Below are 9421 nucleotides of genomic sequence, written 5' to 3' on the forward strand. Positions count from 1 at the left end.
AAATTATCGCGCACTAAAAGCACTTTCTAGAGGAACACGAAACCAATCCCCCCCCCCAACCATCGAAATTTTTATCTGATATTCATATGTACGCGCGCCTTTTTTTTTTTTTTTTAACTGTGTGTAAAGTGTATGCTCAATTCCGAGATTATTTGTGTCTTCCAAACAAGTACATAAAGACTTCGCTGATGTCCTCTTCGTTAGACTTCCTCCGCTGCAGTAGTGTTGAACACCTTTGGCTTCTCCGAGAGGACCACAGCAGTTCTCTCCATGCATGCTTGCTTGCTTGCTTGCTTCTCACAGCAGGAACTAGGTAGATTACGCTCGAAGTACCCCCTGTACGAAGAAGACGCCGTTCACCGTTGCCGTATAGAGCCGTCGTCTGACATAGAATTAAGAACCATTGTTACTCGATAACGTATGAAGCACATTACACGAAAACATTACGACAAATGGGAAATAAAAACAAAACACAACATTCGTAATAGCGATTGCAAAATACGCGATCAGCTCAAACCTGTAGAGGACGGGCACATCCAGACAAAGGCGTCGAGTCCGGGTCAACACCCTTCCGCGATTAAGCACGAGAAAGAGGGATTTCTCTTCTGAACATGCAGCAAGACCACCTGGCGACGCCTCCACGACTTCTCGGCTTCCTTCGCTTCTTTCATGGCTCTGCTACACAGGCCAGTCAGCTGATGGAACCATAGGTCTGTGTCATCGCCTGCTGGTGCCCACGGTCATCGAGCGACAGCATGAAAACAGGGCGTTCCTTCCAAACAATCAGCGAAAAGTTTGCGTACCACAGACATCCACTCTAACCCTGCAGGACCTGCAAGAAACAGCAAAAAGTTCAGTAATTCGAAAAATAATCAGTAATATCACTGTTTGCTTCAGTCACTAAAAGGTAGCATCGCTCGTCATTCAGACGCCAAATCCCTTCCAAAAAGCATTATCGGCACGTCAAGGTCCTCCAATCAGAAGGCCAGAGACCACAGATGCTCACTGTCAAAGTGCATGACCTGCATCAGTTGTCAGAGCAGCAGGAGCAGCTACATGCATGATGATGGGATGAAGTATTTCACCGCGGCAATTGCGATACCCTGCCACAGTGCATTTGGGTTAACTGGTGGTTAATTGGGTTAATTGATGTAATGGCCATGAAGGAGACACGCATGCGTGACAGAACGCATAGCATGGGAAGATACTGCACGTACAGAGACGCAGTAACTGTCGCCAAACTTTGTCCAAGTCATCAATGTGTCTTGTCCAGGACAAGTTGTAATCGAGGACAACACCTAGAAACCTGTGACGTTGCACCGGTTCCACTGGCGAGCCAGCAAGAAAAAGCTGAAATATCTCAGTCATCGATGACTGCCATATCTCAACTGTGCGTGTTTCTAGGCAAATTAGGGCTTGTGTTGTGTTTGTCTATGTTCAGCCTCAGAACAATTACTCTCCATCAAGAAAAAGCTGAGAGCAGGGTATATGCTTCCTAGTGAAGGCGAGAGCTGCGGTTTGTCACCCGATATGTCCATGACGGCTTCGATGAAACGTCCAGCGAACGCCGCCAAATTGATTGCAAGTCTTGGTGTTCTAATGGTCCATGTGCAGACGTCAGCACAGCGATCTTGACCCTGGGTCCCTGCAGTACTTCAGGCCCACCATAACAAGGTTGAAGAGAATAGGACTTGGCACACTACCCTGTGGTACCCCATGAGTCGACACAACCTCTGGCGTGGCTCCATCTCGTGTTCGAACAGATACAGATCTCTGCCTTAAAGAGTTGCAAGCGAACAGAAAAGTTCAGTCGGCAGACCAGCTTGTGCGGCTTGTACAAGCAAGAGAAAGGAACACAGCAATGTCTCGGCTTGGGCACAGTCGAGATCCATTCCATCCATACTGGACCTGCATAAATTTGTAACAAGGCCAGTAACCAGAAGAAATAGCAACAGGTGGCATCACCTCTTGGTGCTTTAGTCACTGATAGACACCAGAGCCCCCATGCAGAAGGGATGTCCCTTCGAAACAAGCAGCAGCAGGGTACACAGCAATGTCTCGGCTTGGGCACCGCCGAGGTCCATTCCATCCATGCTGGACCTGCATAAATTTGTAACAAGGCCAGTAACCAGAAGAAATAGCAACAGGTGGCATCACCTCTTGGTGCTTTAGTCACTGATAGACACCAGAGCCCCCATGCAGAAGGGATGTCCCTTCGAAACAAGCAGCAACAGGGAACACAGCAATGTCTCGGCTTGGGCACCAACATAAATTTCGACACCGCCATAAACACCGCCAACATTCCATCCATGTTGGACCTGCATAAATTTAGTAATCAGAACAAATAGCAACAGGTGGCATCACCTCTTGGTGCCTCAGTCACTGATAGACACCAGAGCCCCCATGCAGGAGGGATGTCCCTTTGAAACAAGCAGCAGCAGGGAACACAGCAATGTCTCGGTTTGGGCACTGCCGAGATCCATTCCATCCATCCTAGACCTGCATAAATTTGTAACAAGGCCAGTAACCAGAAGAAATAGCAACAGGTGGCATCACCTCTTGGTGCCTCAGTCACTGATAGACACCAGAGCCCCCATGCAGGAGGGATGCCCCTTTGAAACAAGCAGCAGCAGGGAACACAGCAATGTCTCGGTTTGGGCACTGCCGAGATCCATTCCGTCCATCCTGGACCTGCATAAATTTGTAACAAGGCCAGTAACCAGAAGAAATAGCAACAGGTGGCATCACCGCATCACCTGTCGCTTCTTTAGTCATTAATACACATCAGAGTCCCCGAGCAGAAGGGATGTCTCTTCGAAACAAGCAGCAGCAGGGAACACAGCAACGTCTCGGCTTGGGTATCGCCGAGATCCATTCCATCCATGCTGGACCTGCACCAATTTGTAACAAGGCCAGTAACCAGAAGAAATAGCAAGAGGTGGCATCACCTCTTTGTGCTTTAGTCACTGATAGACACCAGAGCCCCCATGCAGAGGGGATGTCCCTTCGAAACAAGCAGCAGCAGGGAACACAGCAACGTCTCGGCTTGGGTATCGCCGAGATCCATTCCATCCATGCTGGACCTGCACCAATTTGTAACAAGGCCAGTAACCAGAAGAAATAGCAAGGGGTGGCATCACCTCTTTGTGCTTTAGTCACTGATAGACACCAGAGCCCCCATGCAGAGGGGATGTCCCTTCGAAACAAGCAGCAACAGGGAACACAGCAATGTCTCGGCTTGGGCACAACCGAGATCCATTCCAACCATGCTGGACCTGCATAAATTTATAACAAGGCCATTAGCCAGGAGAAATAGCAACAAGTGGCATCACCTGTTGGTGCTTTAGTCACTGATAGACACCACAGCATCCCGTGCAAAAAGGATGTCCCTTCGAAACAAGCAGCAACAGGGAACACGCCAATCTTTCAACTTGGGCAGCACAGGGATCCACTCCATCCATGGTGCACCTGCAGAATTTTGTAACAAGGCTAGTGCCAGAAGGAATAGCAACATGGTGCATCACCTTTTGTGCTTTGGTCACAGATGCACAGCAGAGCCCTCATGCAAAATGGGTGTCCCTTCGAAACAAGCAGCAACAGGGAACACGCCAATCTTTCGACTTGGGCAGCACAGGGATCCACTCCATCCATGGTGCACCTGCAGAATTTTGTAACAAGGCTAGTGCCAGAAGGAATAGCAACATGGTGCATCACCTTTTGTGCTTTGGTCACAGATGCACAGCAGAGCCCTCATGCAAAATGGGTGTCCCTTCGAAACAAGCAGCAACAGGGAACACGCCAATCTTTCGACTTGGGCAGCACAGGGATCCACTCCATCCATGGTGCACCTGCAGAATTTTGTAACAAGGCCAGTGCCAGAAGGAATAGCAACATGTAGCATCACCTTTTTGTGCTTTGGTCACAGATGCACAGCAGAGCCCTCATGCAAAATGGGTGTCCCTTCGAAACAAGCAGCAACAGGGAACACGCCAATCTTTCGACTTGGGCAGCACAGGGATCCACTCCATCCATGGTGCACCTGCAGAATTTTGTAACAAGGCCAGTGCCAGAAGGAAAAGCAACATGTAGCATCACCTTTTTGTGCTTTGGTCACAGATGCACAGCAGAGCCCTCATGCAAAATGGGTGTCCCTTCGAAACAAGCAGCAACAGGGAACACGCCAATCTTTCGACTTGGGCAGCACAGGGATCCACTCCATCCATGGTGCACCTGCAGAATTTTGTAACAAGGCCAGTGCCAGAAGGAATAGCAACATGTAGCATCACCTTTTTGTGCTTTGGTCACAGATGCACAGCAGAGCCCTCATGCAAAATGGGTGTCCCTTCGAAACAAGCAGCAACAGGGAACACGCCAATCTTTCGACTTGGGCAGCACAGGGATCCACTCCATCCATGGTGCACCTGCAGAATTTTGTAACAAGGCCAGTGCCAGAAGGAAAAGCAACATGTAGCATCACCTTTTTGTGCTTTGGTCACAGATGCACAGCAGAGCCCTCATGCAAAATGGGTGTCCCTTCGAAACAAGCAGCAACAGGGAACACGCCAATCTTTCGACTTGGGCAGCACAGGGATCCACTCCATCCATGGTGCACCTGCAGAATTTTGTAACAAGGCCAGTGCCAGAAGGAATAGCAACATGTGGCATCACCTTTTTGTGCTTTGGTCACAGGTGCACAGCAGAGCCCTCATGCAAAATGGGTATCCCTTCGAAACAAGCAGCAACAGGGAACACGCCAATCTTTCGACTTGGGCAGCACAGGGATCCACTCCATCCATGGTGCACCTGCAGAATTTTGTAACAAGGCCAGTGCCAGAAGGAATAGCAACATGTGGCATCACCTTTTTGTGCTTGGATCACAGATGCACAGCAGAGCCCTCATGCAAAATGGGTGTCCCTTCGAAACAAGCAGCAACAGGGAACACGCCAATCTTTCGACTTGGGCAGCACAGGGATCCACTCCATCCATGGTGCACCTGCAGAATTTTGTAACAAGGCCAGTGCCAGAAGGAATAGCAACATGTGGCATCACCTTTTTGTGCTTGGATCACAGATGCACAGCAGAGCCCTCACGCAAAATGGGTGTCCCTTCGAAACAAGCAGCAACAGGGAACACGCCAATCTTTCGACTTGGGCAGCACAGGGATCCACTCCATCCATGGTGCACCTGCAGAATTTTGTAACAAGGCCAGTGCCAGAAGGAATAGCAACATGCGGCATCACCTTTTTGTGCTTGGATCACAGATGCACAGCAGAGCCCTCATGCAAAATGGGTGTCCCTTCGAAACAAGCAGCAACAGGGAACACGCCAATCTTTCGACTTGGGCAGCACAGGGATCCACTCCATCCATGGTGCACCTGCAGAATTTTGTAACAAGGCCAGTGCCAGAAGGAATAGCAACATGTGGCATCACCTTTTTGTGCTTGGATCACAGATACACAGCAGAGCCCTCATGCAAAATGGGTGTCCCTTCGAAACAAGCAGCAACAGGGAACACGCCAATCTTTCGACTTGGGCAGCACAGGGATCCACTCCATCCATGGTGCACCTGCAGAATTTTGTAACAAGGCCAGTGCCAGAAGGAATAGCAACATGTGGCATCACCTTTTTGTGCTTTGGTCACAGATGCACAGCAGAGCCCTCATGCAAAATGGGTGTCCCTTCGAAACAAGCAGCAACAGGGAACACGCCAATCTTTCGACTTGGGCAGCACAGGGATCCACTCCATCCATGGTGCACCTGCAGAATTTTGTAACAAGGCCAGTGCCAGAAGGAATAGCAACATGTGGCATCACCTTTTTGTGCTTGGGTCACAGATGCACAGCAGAGCCCTCATGCAAAATGGGTGTCCCTTCGAAACAAGCAGCAACAGGGAACACGCCAATCTTTCGACTTGGGCAGCACAGGGATCCACTCCATCCATGGTGCACCTGCAGAATTTTGTAACAAGGCCAGTGCCAGAAGGAATAGCAACATGTGGCATCACCTTTTTGTGCTTTGGTCACAGATGCACAGCAGAGCCCTCATGCAAAATGGGTGTCCCTTCGAAACAAGCAGCAACAGGGAACACGCCAATCTTTCGACTTGGGCAGCACAGGGATCCACTCCATCCATGGTGCACCTGCAGAATTTTGTAACAAGGCCAGTGCCAGAAGGAATAGCAACATGTGGCATCACCTTTTTGTGCTTTGGTCACAGATGCACAGCAGAGCCCTCATGCAAAATGGGTGTCCCTTCGAAACAAGCAGCAACAGGGAACACGCCAATCTTTCGACTTGGGCAGCACAGGGATCCACTCCATCCATGGTGCACCTGCAGAATTTTGTAACAAGGCCAGTGCCAGAAGGAATAGCAACATGTGGCATCACCTTTTTGTGCTTTGGTCACAGATGCACAGCAGAGCCCTCATGCAAAATGGGTGTCCCTTCGAAACAAGCAGCAACAGGGAACACGCCAATCTTTCGACTTGGGCAGCACAGGGATCCACTCCATCCATGGTGCACCTGCAGAATTTTGTAACAAGGCCAGTGCCAGAAGGAATAGCAACATGTGGCATCACCTTTTTGTGCTTGGGTCACAGATGCACAGCAGAGCCCTCATGCAAAATGGGTGTCCCTTCGAAACAAGCAGCAACAGGGAACACGCCAATCTTTCGACTTGGGCAGCACAGGGATCCACTCCATCCATGGTGCACCTGCAGAATTTTGTAACAAGGCCAGTGCCAGAAGGAATAGCAACATGTGGCATCACCTTTTTGTGCTTTGGTCACAGATGCACAGCAGAGCCCTCATGCAAAATGGGTGTCCCTTCGAAACAAGCAGCAACAGGGAACACGCCAATCTTTCGACTTGGGCAGCACAGGGATCCACTCCATCCATGGTGCACCTGCAGAATTTTGTAACAAGGCCAGTGCCAGAAGGAATAGCAACATGTAGCATCACCTTTTTGTGCTTTGGTCACAGATGCACAGCAGAGCCCTCATGCAAAATGGGTGTCCCTTCGAAACAAGCAGCAACAGGGAACACGCCAATCTTTCGACTTGGGCAGCACAGGGATCCACTCCATCCATGGTGCACCTGCAGAATTTTGTAACAAGGCCAGTGCCAGAAGGAATAGCAACATGTGGCATCACCTTTTTGTGCTTTGGTCACAGATGCACAGCAGAGCCCTCATGCAAAATGGGTGTCCCTTCGAAACAAGCAGCAACAGGGAACACGCCAATCTTTCGACTTGGGCAGCACAGGGATCCACTCCATCCATGGTGCACCTGCAGAATTTTGTAACAAGGCCAGTGCCAGAAGGAATAGCAACATGTAGCATCACCTGTTGGCGTTTTAGTCACTGATAGACATCAGAGCCCCCATGCAAAAGGGATGTTCCTTCGAAACAAGCAGCAACAGGGAACGCTGCACTGTCTCGGCTTGGGCACCACAGAGATCCACTGCATTCATGCTGGACCTGCAGAATTTTGTAACAAGGCCAGTGCGAGGAGGAATAGCAACATGTGGCATCACCTGTTTGTGGGTCTGTCACTGATAGGGAGCAGGATGAGCCATGGAAAAGCGATTTCTCTTCCAAACAAGCAGCAACAGGACACACCTCAATCTTCGCCTTGACTGCCCAGGACTGTGGTTCAACCGCGCAGGATCTGCAGAAACTGTTAACGAAGCCAGTAGAGCCAGAAAGAAAGAATATTAACTTGTGTCAACACCTCTTGCTGCTTTGATCACTGACAGACACCCGGATAACTTACGAAAAGAGATATCCGTTCGAAACACAGAGGGAGCATTTCAAACTGCTGGCTTGAGAGCCGCTATTGGTTCATTGTTAAGGTATTTCTTTTTTCCTTTTTGCATGTTAGCCCTTTCACTATCACCACCTTTTTCGCGTGCAAGTTGTCGTTGACTAGTACTTATTCTGCTGTTAGCTGATAGTTATTATTGTACATATGTTGTTTTTACCTGCCTTGGGTATTTTTTTTATTGCGTGTTAGCGCCGCGAAGCAACTGTGGCTATGAGCGGCGTACAGACGTGGACAGACGGAGAGAGGACAGCAGGAAGGAGTGGGAGACAGGGAGATTAGTATGCGTCCCAGGCCGACTTCAAGGGGAACTGTGCCGACATTCGTCTGGAAAGTCTTCGGAAAACCCAGGGAAAACCTCAGACAGCACAGCCGGTGGTAGGATTCGAACCCACCACCTCCCAGTCTACAGCACGACCTTGGTTACCACCAACGAGCGGACGCCTTAGCCCACTCGGCCATGCCGCTGGTCCTGCCTTGGGTATGAACTGACTGACTGCCGGCAGTACTCTCAAATAAATATTTATTTGTCGTATGAGGGATCATTAACATATTTTCCTCCCTTTCATTATGACTACCTTTCGTCCATTCAGATGGGTTGTGGTTCTGTGGCCCATACAACATGGTCGGATCAGTTGGTAGAATGGTCCATTCAGCCGAGGTTTCACCCCTGCTTCGCATCCGATCTCCCAGTGCCTACACCTGCGCCCACGCTTTCAAGCTCGGTCGCACTTCAAGTCGAAACTGTCGCCAATGCAATGAACCAGAAACAGAGGAACACATTATAATGGTCTGTCCCGCTGCGTCCGACGCCAGACGTAAACCCCAGAAAGCGGTGCAGAATTCTGGACGATCGGAGCTTCAGATGGAAGAGATCGTTCAGCACCGCAAGTCTGTACAAACACCCCTGTTGATCTTTCTAAAGGTCGTGAACCATCAAGGGTGACTGTAGGGCAAAAGACTAAATAACTATGCTTGTGAGCCTTTCCCCCCGTCTTAACCCTTCCCCGAGCAATATGCCGCCATTCTATGCAGGCAGAGCGCCCGGAGCCCTAACGTTACCGCCTCCGCGTTCAGACGGACCACGTAATAAACGCGCCATATTTCCTACACGCCCTATTAGTTATTGTAACACAGCGCGAGTTCATACGCACTTACATTAATGTGTGATACAGTTGTCCAAACCCAGACAGCAAGGATGACTTTCGTGTGAAACAGTTTAATTGTGCCGCGAATTAGCTGGAATCGAGCACACGTGAAATCGTCCGTTGTCCGTAGAAACGTCCTACAGAACAGCAGAATTAGTCATAACTGCGCAGTCGTTAAAATGGTCTGGGAATTTTCCCCTTCCGCTGTCCGTGTCTGCTGCTGACAGCGTGCTCTATTATATCGGATGAAGCTATCGGTGTCTCGTGGTTTGTCTTATCAGCCCCAAGAAAGAGAGGGTTACGCATCAGCTACAGATGATGTCATCATAATTTCGCGCCTTCATTTACAGTCCAAGTGACAACAAATCCGCCGATTGCCTTGAGAGATGAGGGATAGTTTTGACTTCGTCTTATCAGCTCTGGCCATGCGCCTTGCAAAGGAGCAGATAGATG

At 49.7% G+C, this 9421-nt stretch overlaps 2 long non-coding RNA genes across 2 annotated transcripts; both read right to left on the reverse strand.

Annotated features, from left to right (window-relative positions):
* Positions 1-8995, reverse strand: LOC135367999 (uncharacterized). Its single transcript, XR_010414612.1, has 3 exons — positions 8979-8995; positions 518-832; positions 1-382 (listed from the first exon to the last, which is right to left on the reverse strand). It is a non-coding gene; the product is annotated as an uncharacterized LOC135367999 (long non-coding RNA).
* On the reverse strand, positions 7155-7644 carry LOC135367998 (uncharacterized). Its single transcript, XR_010414611.1, has 3 exons — positions 7534-7644; positions 7343-7477; positions 7155-7286 (listed from the first exon to the last, which is right to left on the reverse strand). It is a non-coding gene; the product is annotated as an uncharacterized LOC135367998 (long non-coding RNA).
* Positions 8996-9421: the final 426 nt, after the last annotated feature.

This window comes from Ornithodoros turicata, chromosome 9, assembly GCF_037126465.1.
Source record: "Ornithodoros turicata isolate Travis chromosome 9, ASM3712646v1, whole genome shotgun sequence".
Lineage (NCBI taxonomy): Eukaryota > Metazoa > Arthropoda > Arachnida > Ixodida > Argasidae > Ornithodoros > Ornithodoros turicata.